General features: G+C 41.8%; 1 pseudogene; it reads right to left on the bottom strand.

Moving 5' to 3' along the window:
- Window positions 1-10835: 10835 nt before the first annotated feature.
- On the bottom strand, window positions 10836-15275 carry LOC112820393 (methylosome subunit pICln pseudogene; annotated as a pseudogene).
- Between the last annotated feature and the right edge of the window lie 2550 nt (window positions 15276-17825).

Raw genomic sequence — 17825 nt, 5'->3', positions numbered from 1 at the left:
AATTTTTAAAAAATATTTTATTTATTTATTTGACAGAGAGAGACACAGCAAGAGAGGGAACATAAGCAGGGGGAGTGGGAGAGGGAGAAGCAGGCTTCCCGCAGAACAGGGAGCCTGATGTGGGGCTTTATCCCAGGACCTCGGGATCATGACCTGAGCCAAAGGCAGATGCTTAATGACTGAGCCACCCAGGCGCCCCTGTGCATTGAATTTATATCCTGCAACTCTCCTGAATTCTTGTAACAGTTCTAGCAATTTTTTTTTGTTGGAGTCTTTGGGTTTTCTACATGAGTATCTCGTCATCTGGGAAGAGTGAAAGTTTGACTTCTTCCTTGCTGATCTGGATGCCTTTTATTTTTTATTTTTAAAGATTTTATTTATTTATTTGACAGAGAGAGAGAAACAGCGAGAGAGGGAACACAAGCAGGGGGCATGGGAAAGGGAGAAGCAGGCTTCCTGCAGAGCAGGGAGCCTGGTGTGGGGCTTGATCCCAGGACCCTGGGATCATGACCTGAGCCGAAGGCAGACACTTAACAACTGAGCCACCCAGCCGCCCCTGGATGCCTTTTATTTCTTTTTGTTTTCTGATTGCTGAGGCTAGGACTTCTGGTACTATGTTGAACAACAGTGGTGAGAGTGGACATCCCTGTCATGTTCCTGGATGTTGGAGGAAAAGTTCTCAGTTTTTACCCATTGAGGATGATATTAGCTGTGGGTCTTTTGTATATGGCCTTTATGATGTTGAGGTATGTTCCTTCTATCCCTACTTTCTTGAGGGTTTTTATCAAGAAAGGATGCTGTATTTTCTTGAAGCTTTTTCTGCATCTATTCAGAGGATCATATGGTTTTTACCCTTTCTTTTATTTATGTAGTGTATCACGTTGATTGATTTGCAGATGTTGAACCACCCCTGAAGCCCAGGAATAAATCCCACTTGGTCATGAATAATCCTTTTAATGTACTATTGGATCCTATTAGCTAGTATCTCACTGAGAATTTTGGCATCCATGTTCATCAGGGAGATTGGTCTGTAATTCGCCTTTTTGTTGGGGTCTTTGGCCTCACAGAATGAGTTTGGAAGTTTTTCTTCCATTTCTATGTTTTGGAACAGTTTCAGAAGAATAGATATTAATTCTTCTTTAAATGTTTTGTAGAATTCCCCTGGGAAGCCATCTGGCCCTGGACTCTTGTTTCTTCGGAGAGTTTTGATTACTGATTCAATTTCTTTGCTGATTATGGGTCTGTTAGTTTTTCTGTTTCTTCCTGTTTCAGTTTAAGTTTATATGTTTCTAGGAATTTGTCCATATCTTCCAGATTGCCTAATTTGTTGGTATACAATTGCTCATAGTATTTTCTTATAATTGTTTGTATTTCTGCGGTGTTGGTTGTGATCTCTCCTCTTTCTTTCATGATTTTATTTATTTGGGTCCATTCTCTTTTCTTTTTGATAAGTCTGGCTAGGGGTTTATCAGTCTTGTTAATTCTTTCAAAGAACCAGCTCCTAGTTTCATTGATGCATTCTATTGTTTTGTTTTGTTTGTTTTTTCCTTTTTTGATTTCTGTATCATTGAGTTCAGCTCTAATCTTTATTTTTTCCCTTCTGCTAGATTTAGGTTTTTTTTTTTTTTGCTGTTCTTTTTCCAGCTCCTTTAGGTGTAAGGTTATGTTGTATATTTGAGACTTTTGCTTCTTGAGGAAGGCCTGTATTGTTATATACTTCCCTCTTAGGGACTGCTTTTGCTGCATCCCAAAGGTTTTAGGCTGTTGTTTTCATTTTCGTTTGCTTCCATGTATTTTTAAAATCCTTTAATTTCCTGGTTGACCCACTCATTCTTTGGTAGCATGTTCTTTAACCTCCATTTTTAGGGTCCTTCCAAATTTTTTCTTGTGGTTAACTTCAAGTTTTATAGCATTGTAGTCTAAAAATATGCATGGTATGATCTCAATCTTTTTGTACTGGTTTAGCCTGATTTGTGACCCAGTATGCAATCTATTCTGGATAATTTTGGACATGAGCACTTGAAGAGAATGTATTCTGCTGCTTTAGGATGAATGCTCTAAATATATCTCTTAAGTCCATCTGGTCCAGTGAGCCATTTAAAGCCCTTGTTTCCTTGTTGATCTTCTGCTTAGATGATCTGTCCATTGCTGTGAGTAGGGCATTAAAGTCCCCTACTATTATTGTATTTTTATCAGTGAGTTTCTTTAAGTTTGTTTTTAATTGACTTACATATTTGGCTGTTCTCAAGTCAAGGGCATAAATATTTACAATTGTTAGATCTTCTTTTTGGATAGACCCTTTATTAAGATATAATGTCCTTCTTCATCTCTTATTACAGTCTTTGGTTCAAAATCTAGTTTGTCCAGGGGCACCTGGGTGGCTCAGTCATTAAGTGTCTGCCTACGGCTCAGGTCATGATCCCAGCATCCTGGGATTGAGCCCTGCATTGGGCTCCCTGCTCCGCGGGAAGCCTGCTTCTCCCTCTCCCACTCCCCCTGCTTGTGTTCCCTCTCTCACTGTGTCTCTCTGTCAAATAAATAAATAAATAAAATAAAATCTAGTTTGTCCGATATAAGGATGGCTACTCCAGCTTTCTTTTGATGTCCATTAGCATGATAAATGGTTCTCCACCCCTCACTTTCAGTCTGGAGGTGTCTTTGGGTCTAAAATGAATCTCCTGTAAGCAGCATATCGATGGGTCTTATTTTTTTTATCCATTCTGATACCCTCTATCTTTTGATTGGAGCATTTAGTCCATTTACATTCAGAGTAATTATTGATAGGTAAGAATTTAGGGCCATTGTATTACCTGTAAAGTCCCTGTTCCTGTAGATTGTCTGTGCCTTTCTAGTCTTTGTTGTTTTAGGTCTCTTTTTCCTGCTCAAAGAGTCCCCTTTAGTATTTCTTGCAGAGCTGGTTTAGTGTTCATGAGTTCCTTTAGTTTTTGCTTGTCTTAGAAACTCTATCTCTCCTTTTATTCTGAATGATAGAGTGGAGATAAAATGCTCTTGGCTGCATTTTTTTTCCCATTTACCACACTGATTATATCATGCCAGTCTTTTCTGGCCTGCCAGGTCTCTCTGGACAGGTCTGCTGCCAGCCTTATGTGTCTACCCTTGTAGGTTAAGGACTTTCTTTTCCTAGCTGCTTTCAAATTCTCTCTTTACCTTTGTATTTTGCAAGTTTCACTAGGCTATGTCTTGGTGTTAACCTGTTTTTGTTGATTTTCAGGGGAGTTCTCTGTCCCTCTTGGACTTGAATGCTTGTTTCCTTCCCCAGATTAGGGAAGTTCTCAGCTATAATTTGTTCAAATAAACCTTCTGCCCTTTTTGCTGCTCTTCTTCTTCTCAGACTCCTGTGATACAGATATATTTTGCTTTATGAAATTGCTGAGTTCCCTATTCTATATTTGTGATCTAATAGTTTTCTTTCCCTCTTCTTTTCAGCTTCATTATTTTCCATAATTTTATCTTGTAAGTCACCTATTCATTCCTCTGCTTCTTCCATCCTCATTGTGATTACATCCAGTTGGTTTTGCTTCTCAGTTATACCATTTTTTATTTTGGCCTGACTAGTTTTTAGGTCTTTTATCTCTGCAGCCAGGGTTTCTCTGTCTTCTATGCTTTTTTCAAGTCCAGTTAGTAGTCTTTTGACTGTTGATCTAAATTCTTGTTCAGATATATTGCTTATATCTGCTTTCAGGAAGTCCTTGGCTATGATACTTCCTGACCTTTCTTTTGGGGAGAATTCCTCCATTTTGTCATTTTGGCTAAGTTCCTTTCTTTTGTGTGTCATGAAAGCTTGTTACTTTTCTTGCACCTCAGAGTAATGCTATATTAAAAAGAGGTCATACACTGTCCAGGCCTGGCACTTCAGGAAGTGTTTCTGATGTGTGTGCTATGTGCACTCTGCTGTTGTGTTTTGGCTACTCTTTCCCACTGGTCCATCCTCTGCAGAGTTCCTGCTTGCTTGCAGTGGGGAGTGCCTGGACCTTCATCTAGGTGTGGCTTGATTTGTTTGTTGAAAAAGGCCTGGAAAAAAGGAAAGAAAGAAAAAGGAAAAAAGAGAGAGAGAGAAAGGAAAAAGAAGTCTTCAAAAACAAAAAGAGAAAAGGAAAGGGAATGAAAAAACCCAAACAATAAAAAAAAAAAACCAAACAAACAAAAACCCCACAAAAACAAAAAAACAAAAAGAAAAAATAAAGAAAAAGAAAAGAAAAAAAGAAGGCTGATTCCAAAAAGAAAGAGAAGGAAATGAAAAAACAAACTAACAAACACACACCAAAACCTATAAGCCTGATCCAAAGGAAGAAGAAAAAAAAGAAAGAAAAAATAATCCAGCCTGGTCCCATTTCCACCAGAACTGAAGGGGATGCTGTAGGGCACTGTATGACCAGTAGACTTGGGGCATGGGCAGCTGCCTCTGTTGCTCTTCTCAGGGAGAGGCCCGCTAGGCTGGCTCTGAGTCAATCCTACCCCAGTAAAACCAGCACTTGCCAAGCACAGAAGGGTGGGGTTTGAGCGGCTCTCACCTGCACTGGGGGCCGCTTTGTTGCTCTCTGATGTCCCACCATGTTGGTAGCGGGGTAAAATGACACCACCCTACTCTCTCGTCCCTGGACAGGGGGTCGCACCACCCCCTCCCCCAATGCTGTTCAGGAAGCCCTCACAGAAAAGCAAGGGCCCTCAGGGTGCCCAGTGCCCAACTCTCCTGTGTTTATCTCCAGTGGCTGGGATTCAAAACTCCAAATCTTAAAGGAGCCTGCACCACTCCGATCTGTTTCCTTGTCTGGGTTAGAGGCTCGTTGACTCTGACCAGCGCCCTTTGTCCCAGAAAAGATAGTCCCCCTCCTGCGCCATGCGCGGATTCTATGCTGTGGCACCACGAAAAGCAGCTAGCAGGTTACTCAACCTCTGCACGCACCTTTGTTCGCTGCCGCTGAAAGGCGGTTTGCTGGCGCCTGCAGGGTCTTTTGTCCTTGGAGTGGCAATATACCCTCTTCCAAATGTACTGCAGGAAGGAGAGCGATCTCTCCCAGTGTGACACCAGAGGTCCTTACACCACTTCGTGTGGGCTCCCGGGCCAGAGCCCTCCCTTCAAGTAAAATTTTTTTTTAATGTTCGTCCAGTAAGGACTTGGATGAATTATTTTCACTCACATCCCAAGGAGACTCAAAAATTCCACTCTGGAAAGTAAGGGATGGCAATTTTAATATCAAACGAAGTGGAATGTAAGGAAAAGGCATTAAATAAAACTAAAGTGTTGTTGAGTACACATATTGAGGAACATATTCAGCAGCCAATTTGAGAGGTTTCTAAACCTCCTGACGGTCATCTATAAATTCCATGTATCTATAGTGGACCCCAGGATAAGAAATTCTGATTTGAATAGTTTATTTATCTGGCCACAGTTCTTTGCTCTTTCCCTATATCCATGCACTTTGCAATGTGACTTTGCAGGTCCTCTTATTATTAAGTGACCTCTTGAACTTGGGCTGATTTTGTGACTTCTTTAGCTAATAGAATGTGCCAGAAGTGACAGTTTGCAGTTTTCAGCCTAGGCCTTGTGTGCTTCCTCTTTCTTTCTTAGACCTCTGCTTCTGCCACATCAGTAAGGCCAGGCTAAGCTGCTGGAGGATGAGAGACCCCGTGGAAGAGCTGTGGCCCCCAGCTTACAGCCAGCCAACCACTAGACATACAAGAGCCCAGCCTACATCAGCACAGCTCTCTACCTAACTAAAAACTGATTATAGAAGCATGAATGAATCTAGTTGAGACTATAAAAAACCACCACAACTGACCTATAGATTCATGAAGAGTATAAGGTCTTATGATATAAGCTACTGAGATTTGAGGTGGTTTGTTATATAATAATAGCTGTGAAAAATATTTCAAACTTTTTGTTAAAGATTTTATTTATTTATTTGACAAAGAGACAGTGAGAGAGGGAACACAAGCAGGGGTGTGGGAGAGGGAGAAGCAGGCCTCCCGCTGAGCAGGGAGCCCGATATGTGGCTCAATCTCAATACCCTGGGATCATGACCTGAGCCGAAAGCAGATGCTTAACAACTGAACCACCCTGGTGCCCCTATTTCAAACTTTGTACCCTAGTACTTATCTGTATCAGATGGCTTTGATTTACAAATCAATTTGTAAAATTGATTCCAGGCTTATCACAAAGAATACCTCAGTAGATTCTCCCAAATAAGAATTATATAGACCACTTTTAAAAATCCTACTGCCTTAAAACTCGAAATTTGTTCTTTTCAAGAAAATTTAAACATAATCTACTTGATAATGGAACACTCTTCTTTGTTCTTTGAAAAGAAAAAAAAAATTCCTGAAATGGATAGATCCTGTGAGTCCTATCAAGAAATACAAATGAAAAAATAGGTATGAGAAAGAGGCATAAAGCATGCAGAGAAAATGAAGAATCCTATGTAGGAATGTGCTAGATCATCCTATTGCTCACTTGGTTGACCTGAAACTACATTTCCTGGAATCTCCCTTTCTATATGGTTCTGGGCTAGAAATGGCCAAAAGCTGAACTTGAGTAATATTTAAGAATGGAAATGAAGCCCTTGTAATCATTTTGGCATCCTGACAGTTCTCACAGTGGTAAGACACCACACTAGGCAGCAAGCTTCCAATTCCAACACCTTATAATACTAACATAAACAAAAGGGAATTATTTGAGAATATTAGATAGCTGAAAGGATTTCTAAGAGGGCCTAAGAACTAAGATTTTAAGGCTACATGCAACCAGGATGATCCAGCCACAAAAAAACTCCCTCTACCACAACAGGACTGTTCTAGTGAAAAGACCACCCATGATGCTATGGACTCAATACCAGGATCCATTGTAGCTGCTCTAAAAGGTCCAGATGTCTGTGCACTGTGCTTTCTAGAATACGTACTCTCTCAGTCTTTGACCACCTCAGATTGTTCTCTTTCTTTTCTCAGTGTCTCATGGGTATAAGTCATTGGCAGGGATCTCATATGACTTGAACCTTAGCTATAAGGGTGTCTAGAAAAGTACTTTTTAATTTTCTGTACTCTTAAAGCATGTCCTCGTCCTCTAGCCAGAGACTACTGTGAACACAACCATAACTGAACAAGGTGGGTTTTCCTAACTTGTTGCAGTGAGGGAGAACACACATCTTGGGAACCATGGCCACCCCCCAACAAAAGGGTGTTAGATAGAACCTATTATATAGGATTTGGCCTTTGGTTGGGAGATTTGTGGAGGGTCCAAGGAACCAAAGAATCACTCTAGGTAGGATGCCATCTGAAAGTGTGTGTGTGTGGATTTTATGATTGAATATCTCAATAAATAAATAAATTTTATATATAGGCAAACTAGAGTGAGAAAAAAGGTGCCATTGGTAAAGAATTAACAGTCACTTATTTTAGGCAAGAGAGGGGTATGTTTGGTATTTTGTGGGTGGCACAGTGAACTTATTTTTGTCTGTGTTTAGACAAAATTATGGTGTGGACTTGCTTTATCTCATTTAATCATGGTCTCAGAGTGACCTTGTCTGAGCTGGTATTCTGTGAGATGGTTTATGTCCAACAGGAGAACAACATAGCTTAGTGTTGAATGGCTTGCCGAATGTCAAAGGCTGCTTTTTTCTTTCTCAAGTGCAATCTAGGAGGGGAGTGGAGTGGCTGTTGAGTAAGCAAATTTACTGTATTTGCCCCAGGTATCATCATACTTAATGGTGAAACTCTGGTGTTTCCCACCAAAGTCAAGTACAAGTCTAGTATGCCCGCTATCCATAGTCATTTAATATTTCCCAGAAGTTGAGTGAAAGCAGTAAGACAAAATGAAATAAGAGAAAAATCTTCAGAAAGGAAGAGATAAATTATTACTTGCATATAATTGCCTACCTGGGAATCCAAGAAAATCAGCCAAAAAATTATTAGAAGTAAGGAGTTTAATAAGGGGGTTGGTTACAAAATCAGTATACACAATCAATGCTTATCTTTTAAATCAACAATCATCAGTTAGAAAATACAATTTTAAAAAAGGCATTAAGATAGATGCTAAAATAAACAATATCTAGGAATAAACTTGACATAAGTATGCAGAACCCATATAAATAAAACTAAAACTTCACTGGGAGATGTGAAGACTTAAATAAATGGTAGGGCATAGCACATTCTTGGATGGCGTAACTCAATAATTCTGCCATTTCAATTCTAATAAAAATGTCAAAAGTATTTTTTTTTAACTAGACAATATAATTCTAAGGTCACCTGGGAAGATTAATAAAAGGCTGAAGAATTTTTGGAAGATTGAAGGATGACTTACACCACTAGAAAGAAAGATTTATTATCAGAGTAGCATGATTCTTGTGTAAGAATAAAAATAGCCCCCCCAGACAGGCTCAAGTATATACATTTGGTATAGGATAAAGGTGGGATTTAAATGTTCTTTTGCTTCTGCTTCAGATATAGAAACCTGTTAAGCACATCACTCCTGCCCTAATAAAGAGGAAATGACAGGTAAACTCCAAAATCACAACTTTTGTTGAGCCCGGGAGGAAGATGAGGATGTGAGGCCACCGAGTCAGCTGATTCAGAAGAGACCCAAGTCCCTCAGAGGTGAGGTGGGCTTCATAGAAGGCGGAGGCACCTCACTCTCCGTGGGGGTAAGAAAGCAGCGAAGCGTAACCCTGTCAGCATCCACCTGTGTGTTAGTGTGCACACCCGGAGTAGCTGAGGAAGCTGAGGAATTCAGCCTCAGCGGGAAACACTTTCCCACAGACTTCCACCAGGTGCTCACAAGTAGTGCTCTCTCGATCCTGCCTCGGAGGTGCAGGCAGGGGAGGGGCAAGTCATGGTTGTTGGGGACACAAAATGCCATGTACTTCCCTGGATTCTTCTCTCATAGGAATCAAAAGCCTTAGGCTCCCGGGGGTGTGGAGGGGCAGCAAATTCACTTGTTCACAGGATTCAAAGCGAGGTGGGGCACGAGGCCCTGTCCATTTCACTGGACAATTTTCCCTGGAATGTTGACTAAACCTTCAAGTCTCTAGGGTGGTGAAGTCTCTTACTCCCAGGGCAGACAGACAGAGATGCAGAGCTCAGTAGATGCAAGAAAGGCATTTAATAAAATTGAACATCCTTTTGTGATAAAAAACTCTCAGCAAACTAGAACTTCCTCAGTCTGATAAAGGACATCTACCAAAGTCCTATAGCTACCATCATTCTTAATGGTGAAAGATTGGACCTATAGTTCTTGACCCATCCATGTCACGGAATACTACTCATCAGTAAAAAGGATGAATTACTGATGTAAGCAACACCATGGATGAATCTCAGAAGCATCATGCTAAGTGAAAGGAGTCCTGGGATCATGACCTGAGCTGAAGGCAGACGTGTAACTGACTGAGCCATGCAGGTGTCCAGATAGGCCATTTTTAAGGGAAGAAATACATATTTCTAATAAGTATTTAAAAATATTCATCCTCTCTAGTAATCAAATAGTTGCACACTAAAAGTGTGCACTTGGCACACATTCAGTTGTCTAGGATTAGAGAGAACAGAAACATCTGGTATTGAGAAGCTTGAGAGAAGAGAGCACTCTGAAGCATTTGGTAGGAGAGCAGTTCAGCAACAAGAGCCTCAAAAATTTTGTATTCTTTCATTTAACCAGTTATGCTCAAAGATATTTATAATAGTGATAATTGGAAGTGACTGGAGACATTCCAGTGATGGGGAACTGGCTAGGTTATGTTATTTTTTGGGCATTTTCTAGCCAAAATGGCACCTCTGTGTAACTTAGAAAAGGCTCCTCTCACTCCAGGGAGCTCTTACCCCATGCCTGTCCCACAGCTGGTACAGGCAGCGGCTTATACACCAGATACCATGGCTCTGATAACACACAGGGCAATGCTATATAGCCATTAAAACACGTGTTTGAATAATTTTGAATGACATTAAGGATATGTTCACTGTATGCTATTAATCACATAAAATGTATGACGTGCCAAGAATAGTTTCTGGAATGTAATAAAAGGTATTATTTAATTTAATTTATTTTTATAGAAAACCTAAATTTATTTGTTAAACTATTACAAAGACAAAACAATGATCATCTGAAGTACTCTGAGGACATCATCCCAATTTCACTTGTTGTTGTGGAAACCAACCTACGAGGTTAGCCATTGAAGGCTATAACCTAAGAGGTTATAACAAAACAGACTGGTGAGACGTGGTGGAAGGAGGCAAAGCTCTCAGAAGCACTTGTGTTAGTGGTAGAATATGTGGCTGGGATGTTTCCCAAGAGGCTCCCTAAAGATGCCCGAGTGAATTTATCTGGGTCCCAAATTAGTAAAAAGACCCTGTGGAGAATGAGCAGAGGCCAGGATTTCTCTGAGATCTCTTTGTCTTTCTTTTTAAGGGGTCGGGGGATCCTTAGGCTGTAAAGAGGTGTATCTTAGACTCAGCCTCCCTCCTTCCCATCCAGTCTACCTACACTTCCAAGCGCCTGGGCATTCTCAGCATGTGGGCCTGCCGGGTTACAGAAGATGCATAGAGTGAAGGTAGGAACTGTAGGCCCCCTGAGAGGGGACCTATACACAGAAAGTTTGGGGTAGATGATAAACTACAGATGCCCTCTTGGTTAATTCGCCTTTATTAATAAAGGTCATAGTTTCTTCTGCTCATGACAACTTTTTGTCTCAATATAGTCTGTCTCAAAAAAGAACGGGTTCAGGTAAGTTTTGGAGAAGGAAAAAGACTTTCATCAACATCCACTCCACAGAAGAAGAGGCACCGAGGTCTTTCCTACATTCATGAGTAGAATCCCGCAGCAGCATAAATCCTTCTCAGTGATCCCCATCTGCATCCTCAACCTGGCCAGAAACTGTTGGTGTAGGGTCTACCTCCATGCCATCTTCAGGGTCTCTTACTGACTCTTCTGTCTGGACTCCAGCCATGTTATACTGGCTGCTCACAGCCTGAGAAAGCACATTTTGTCCTCTCTCCAGTGTGTTAAATGGGATAGTCCTTCTTCATTGGTATAAAATGTAGGGATGTGTCCCTGCCCTTGTTCAGGTGCTTCCGTATCCTATTCTTCTCCATGGTCATCATCTGAATCTTCATCCTCAGGAGCTGGATGCAAAGCCTGGACATTGCCTCCAGTGTCCATTTATCACTAGGCACAAATCTAAATTCAGCAGTAGCTTCAACATTATCATCACTGTCTTCTTCTGCGACAGATTCTTGTGATTCTTCTCCATGCTTGGCGTTCACCATAACATACACATGCTCTCATGGATAGGCATTTTAGGTCCCTGGACACTGTATGCAAACTAATGGTGGGGTATTCCAGGGAGAATCCTAATCCAGAACCATCTAACCAAGACAGGCAGCTCACAGCGATGCCAAGGGCACTGGTGCCCAGGCCCTGGCCGATCAGCACCACCTTGGTATCTGGCTACGGCTAGAGCCCCTTAGCCAAGCTGATCTCGGGGAAACTTTAGAGGAAGCTCACAACTGCTTCCCTCGTCCTGCCCCAGTAAGAGCTATTATTTGAAAGGTAAGTTTTTAAGTGTGTACACAAGCCCAACTTAACAAAGAATAAGTAATATATGCATAGAAATAAAACTAGAAAAAATTAGAAGGATATATACCAAGATTTTAAGAGTATTACATTGGGCTGATTAAGATTATAGGCAACTTTTATTTTTACTTTTTGTGTTTTTCTATACTTTTGATATTTTCGGGTTGGAATATATATTATCTAGGTAATTAGAAAAAAAAGTTAAATTCAAAATAAATCTCATTTTTTTATTTTTTAAAAGATTTTATTTATTTATTTGACAGAGAGAGTTACAGTGAGAGAGGGAACACAAGTAGGGGGGAGTGGGAGAGGGAGAAGCAGGCTTCCTGCCGAGCAGGGAGCCCGATGTGGGGCTCGATCCCGGGACCCTGGGATCATGACCTGAGCCAAAGGCAGACACTTAACTACTGAGCCACCCAGGCGCCCCCAAAATAAATCTCATTTAAAGGGCCAGGCAGAAGCAGGTCAACAATACAGCTTAGCCAGGAGAAATGTGTTCTTTTGGCTACTTTCATTACTTTGAGTTTTCACATAATAACTTAAGCCTTATGGATGGAGAGAAAAATTAACGGAGAGCAACTGTTTAGAATGACGTTAAGTGTTAGTGGTGGAAATGAGTTCATTAGAATGTGGAAATGAAAGGAGTTGTGTGACATGGGCCATCCAATGGTGCAGGTTGTAACCTGAGCAAAACTGTCTTCTGATCCAGCCCTGCTCCTCACAGATGTTCGGGGTCTAAAGAAAGCTTGGCATGGGGCAGAGAACAGACGGAGAACATGGTGGGAAGCCCCTGTGCCCTCCACCCAGGGATTAAGGGGGGAGATAAGGAGAGAGCAGTCTTTTTGGAGTTCATGCATAAGCCTAAATTGACTTTATAATGTGACTAGTTCCTTCTTTACATCTGAGTTCCCCATACTGATAGGGTGTGGGGTGCAAAGTGAGAGTGTTAAATGTGGCATGGTTTCTTTCCCCTTAAGCCACTGGTGTTAATTACTGGTATTAATGGAGAAGAGAAAGCCCACAGACCGAGTGAAATAATCAGATGTCCGTGTTCTTAAAACTGAGCTTAATATTTACCCCTTTCCCTCTCTGTCCCTTCTCTAATATTTTCCTGCACTGTTTACAACCCTCTAGTGACCCCTCACAGGCCTCAGAACATCTTGGCACAAAAGACCTACTTTTCATTCTAGCATCTTCCCATGTCAGCACATCCTCCAACCACACCAAACTAGCTTTAGTTCTCTTAAACACGGATGGCATGTTATCTCATGTCTCTGGGCACTTATAGACTTACTAATATTATCAAATGCCTGCCGTGTGCCAGGCACTGTGCTAAAGGTATTAGCCTCTGCCTCATGCCAATCCTATTCTTGTCTCTATTTTACAAATAAGAAATCTGAAGTTCAAAGACACTAAATAATTTGCCTACAATCACACAGTAAGTGGCAGTGTCAGAATTTGAACCCAGATTTCTAAAAAAACCCCTGCTTTATTGAGCCATGATTGACATACAAAAAGCTGTAGACATTTAGTGTATTTAACTTGATGTGTTTGGAGATAAGTATACACCTGCAAAACTACTATTACTATCAGTGCCATAAACTTATCCATCACCTTCAAAAATTTCCTCCTGCCCTTGGAACCCAACTTTGGCTCCAAAGCTTGAATTCTTTTTTTTTTAAATTCTGGTGAAATAGATAAAACACAAAACTTACCACTTTAACCATTTTTAAGTGTATGCTTCTGTGGCATTAGGTCCGTTTACATTGTTGTGCAACCATCATCACCATCCATTTCCAGAACTTTTCGTCTTCCCACCCAAAACTCTGTTCCCATTAAACACGAACTCCCCAGTTCTCCCTCCTCCCGGTCCCTGGAAACCACCCTTCTACTTTCTGTCTATGAATTGGGCCACTCTAGGTACCTCATGTAAATGGAATCATACAATATTTGTCTTTTTTGGTGATTGGCTTATTTAATTTAGCACAATGTCTTCAAAGTTCATCCATGCTATAGCATATGTCAGAATTTCTTTCCTTTTTAAGGCTGATTACTATCCTGTTGTGTGTATACATCACATTTTGTTTATCCACTCACCCAGCAGTAGAGACTTAGGTTGCTTCCACTGGCTCTTGATTGCTGTGAACACGGGCGTACAAAATATCTGTTTGAGTTCCCGCTTGCACTTCTTTTGAGTATTTACACAGAAGTGAAATTGCTGGCTCATCTGGTAATTCCGTGTTTTCATGACATGGACAGGGATGAAGATTGTAGGCCAGTCATTTTGTAGACTCTTCCTCAATTTGGTTAGACTCAGGCAATGGCTTGGGCTGGAAGGTCACAGATACTGTGTTTTATTGCATCACACCCCACCCAGTGGCACATGAGGTCTACTTGGTTACTGGTATTTTTAACTTTGATCACTGATGATGCTGGGGCCTGCCAGGTATCTCTACTATGAAGTCTTTTTGTGATTCATAAGTATCTTGTGAGGAGATACTTTGAAACTATGTAAATATCTCTTGCGGCATAAGCCTCTCACCCATTAGAGTTTGGCATCCATTGATGTTTCTTGATGAATAGATTACTATGATGGTTACCAAATGGCGATTTTCTAATACCATCATTTCTCCTGCATTTATTACTTATCTTTCTGCTGTAAAGAAGAGCTTTCTCTTCTCATTTATTTATGCTTCAGTTTCTATCAGTCTGGATTTATGGGGTACTACTCTATCCAAGGGGTTCTAATCTGTTACAATCATTATGTATTTAAATGCTCACAACTTCTCAGACTCAGTCGGTGGAAGCCACTTCAAATTGGTTCTTGTGTCCTCTTGACATTTCTTCATCATTGGGCACTTCCATACTTCATGACACAAAAAGATGGTTCTAGGCTCATCTTATTTCCCCCCTGGATGCGGTGATTTGAAGACAGCATATTTATTTACGGAAATAGGGCTACTCCTAGATGTTTGAAATGCAAAAACAGTGCGAGACAGCCCACTTCGTGTGCACCCACCTTCTAGCTACGCAGCTTTCAGATATCACCGCAGGTTGGTTCCTGGATTCGTTAGGTGTCAACTCCAACAGAAGACGTGTGTGTTTTATAGCCAATTAAACATTAGCTGGAAACCTGGCCCCCCTAGGGAACCCCCAAGAGGGGCTAGCTCTGATGGGTGCAGCAGGATTCCTGGGTTTCCTTCTCCCAGATACTCCAGGGCCTGCCAGCACGGGAGCTCTGTTTGGAGGGAAAACAGTCTTTACATATTTCTCCTTAATGGTAATAGAAGTGAAACTATTGTTGTAAAGAGACACTGGGTGTAGACTGCGCCATATGGCATCGAGAGGCGTTCATCAGTACAGCTTCCAATGGCTGAACTCAAAATAGTCCATATTTCCACCTTGATGGAGAATTAGCCCTTGACTGCCAGGAAACACTCATTGTAGCAGCGCTTCAGCCATGTAATCTAAAATAATTACTAATTAAATGAGAATAAAATAGAGCCCATAATAACAATAATAATCACTGTAGCATTGGCCATTATCCAAGTTACTGTTTGGTGGAGTGTTACCTCGGGGAAGACGGCTTGCCAAAGTGGGGGAAGACCCGTGTGGGAGCCGAGGTTTTCTCACTGCCACCGAGGTAATGGTTCAGGACTGCTCTGGGGGTCTTGACAAAGGCAGACCCAGTTTCACATTCCATCTATATGGCCAGTGTCATGTTGTTTCAAGGCATTTCTTCACTAATCGAGCAGGCAGCATGCCTGGAAAACCAAGGAACAGGAACAGCTGGGCGGCACTTATCAACGAATTTATATCATCTTAGAACTAACAACTCAAGCAGGTACCTTGTCTTCAACAGGCGACAAGCTTCACTCTTCATCCCCTTCCCAGGAAAAGCCAGGCCCTTTTGCCAGAGGGCCTTTGGGTGTGTCTGTCCAACACCAAGTGGTTGGAAGCGAGTATGTGGGTCGGCTAGGTGGGGTGGGTTTCAGATCAGGTGCACAGGCCTGCCCGAGTCTCTACGGGAAGTAAAACGTGGAGGCTGTGTGGGTCAGAGGCAGACCTTCTGCTTCCCACTGTTTGCATGACCTAAAAGAACCTGCATTCCTTTACTTATTCGTTCACCTGACAGGTGAGTACCTACTGTGTGCCAGATATCGTGCTGAGTGGCTAGGAATATGGCTCAAGACACGCATGGGAGCTGCTCTCGGGGATCTCACAGTCCCCCAGGTAGGGAGGATTATACAAATGTAGAAGTGTAAAAAGGGCCATGGGGACAAAGAAGAAAGGGCATGGGAGGAGAGCAGGGGGCTCTTTGCAATGTGACATCTGTGAGGGACCCTTGAGGGAATGCTGTTTATGATGACGCCTGAAGTCACAGGAGTGTTTGCCCAGGCAAACAATGAGGGGAGCATGTTCCTGTCAAAGGGGTGCCGTGGGCAAAGGCCCTGCCTGATGATGGACGCTCGTGAGTTTGAGGAGCTAGTGGAGATGTATTATGTACAGAGAGGCACAGAAGTACTGAGTGAGGGAGACCTCGGAGGGGGCTGTCCCCTGGCTTCAGGGCTTCAGTAGGCTTGGGGAGGAGCCCTGATTTGGTTCTCAGTGGCAGCAGGAGCTTTGGGGGTGAGCGGCGACAGAACCTGGTTTCTGTCTGTAAAAGCTCAGTCTGGTTGCTGGTGGAGAATGGCCTGGAGGGGGCGGGGCCTGGGCTGATCCCAGAGACTGGGTAGGAGGTCATTGGAGAATCCAGGGAAGAGAGGACAGTCACTCATGGAGATGGCAGGACATGCCAGCAAGTGGACTGATGGGGCTTTCATTTAGGCAGTAGACTCCACCGGGGGTGACCAGGGCTTGGGGAGGTATGAGGGTTGGTTCTCGTGTCTCTGGCTTGAGCGATTGGATAAATGGATGTGCTGTATGCCCAGGTGGGAACTATCCAAGGACAACTTTATTTGAGGGTTAAAATATTGTTTATCTTTATTGTGCCAAAATACACGTAACAAAATTTACCATCCTAACCACTTTTGAATGTACATTTCTGTGGCATTCATTCATATTGTGCCACCATCACCACCATTCATCTCAGAACTTTTTCAACTTACTCCTGAAACTGTACCCATTACACACAAACTCCATGTTCTCCTCCCCACGACTCCTGGCTGCCACCATTCCTTTCTATTTCTGTGAATTTGACTGTTCTAGGAACCTCAGATAATCATACAGTATTTGTCCTTTTGGGACTGGCTTATGTCACTCTGCACACCGTCTTCAAGGTTCATCCATGCTATAACATGTGTCAAAATTTTCTCTCTAAGGCTGAATAATTCTGTTTTATGTATATACCACATTTTATTTATTTATTCACCCGCTGATGGATATTTGAATTGCTTCTTCCTTTTGGCTCTCATGAACATTGCTGCTATGAACAGGAGTGTACAAAATCTGTTCCAGTCCTGCTTTCACTTCTTTTGGGCTTATACCCAGAAGTAGAATTGGTGAATCATATGGTAATTTTATATTTAATATTTTGAGAAACCACCAAACTGTTTTCTACAGTGGCTACAGCACCATTTTACATTCTCACCCAGTGTGCAAGAGTTCCAGTTTTTCCACATCCTCGCCAACACTTGTTTATTTATTTATTTATTTATTGAAAAATTGCTATCGTAATGGGTGTGAAGTGGTATCTCATTGTGGAAAAACATTCAGATTTTTAGATGAGAGATATTCACATGGTGCTGTCAAGTGAATGGTTGGCGATACCAGGTAGGATTTCCAAAGAGCGGTCTTCTGGCCCACAGATCAGTTCAAATTTTGTTGATCATGCTGTGCAGTGGGCTTTTGTGAATGCCTCATCATTGTGGAGCATCCACGTTTGTTGTTAAGGTGTCCTCTCTGCCAGTGTGCCTGCTATTTGAGGATGGGAGCATTTGGGCATTTGGATTCACTTATGGTGAACAAATGACATTTTGTACTGGTTCTCCCCTTTGTTATCCATATTGCAGCTCCAGGGGAAATTAACCAAGAATAACTAACTATGAGCTGCAAATAAAAGTGGTAGAAAGCTTCAGAAAGGGAATTTATCACCATGGTCTTGGGAGGTATATTTAGCTGAAATCAAATAGACTTGATGATCTTTTGGAGTGAATGGAAGGCATTTTTGTTTGTTTTTCTTTTGTTTTGTAACAAAGAAAATGCAGCTTTAAAGTGTTTTTCAATTTCTCTCTCAGCTTCCTTTCATTCTCTG

The sequence above is a fragment of the Callorhinus ursinus genome, unplaced genomic scaffold, assembly GCF_003265705.2.
Source record: "Callorhinus ursinus isolate GAN/ISIS: 27379988/994484 unplaced genomic scaffold, GSC_fseal_2.0 scaffold3, whole genome shotgun sequence".
NCBI lineage: Eukaryota > Metazoa > Chordata > Mammalia > Carnivora > Otariidae > Callorhinus > Callorhinus ursinus.
The sequence above is the reverse complement of the archived record's forward strand: the minus strand, read 5'-3'. Positions and strand labels throughout refer to the sequence as shown.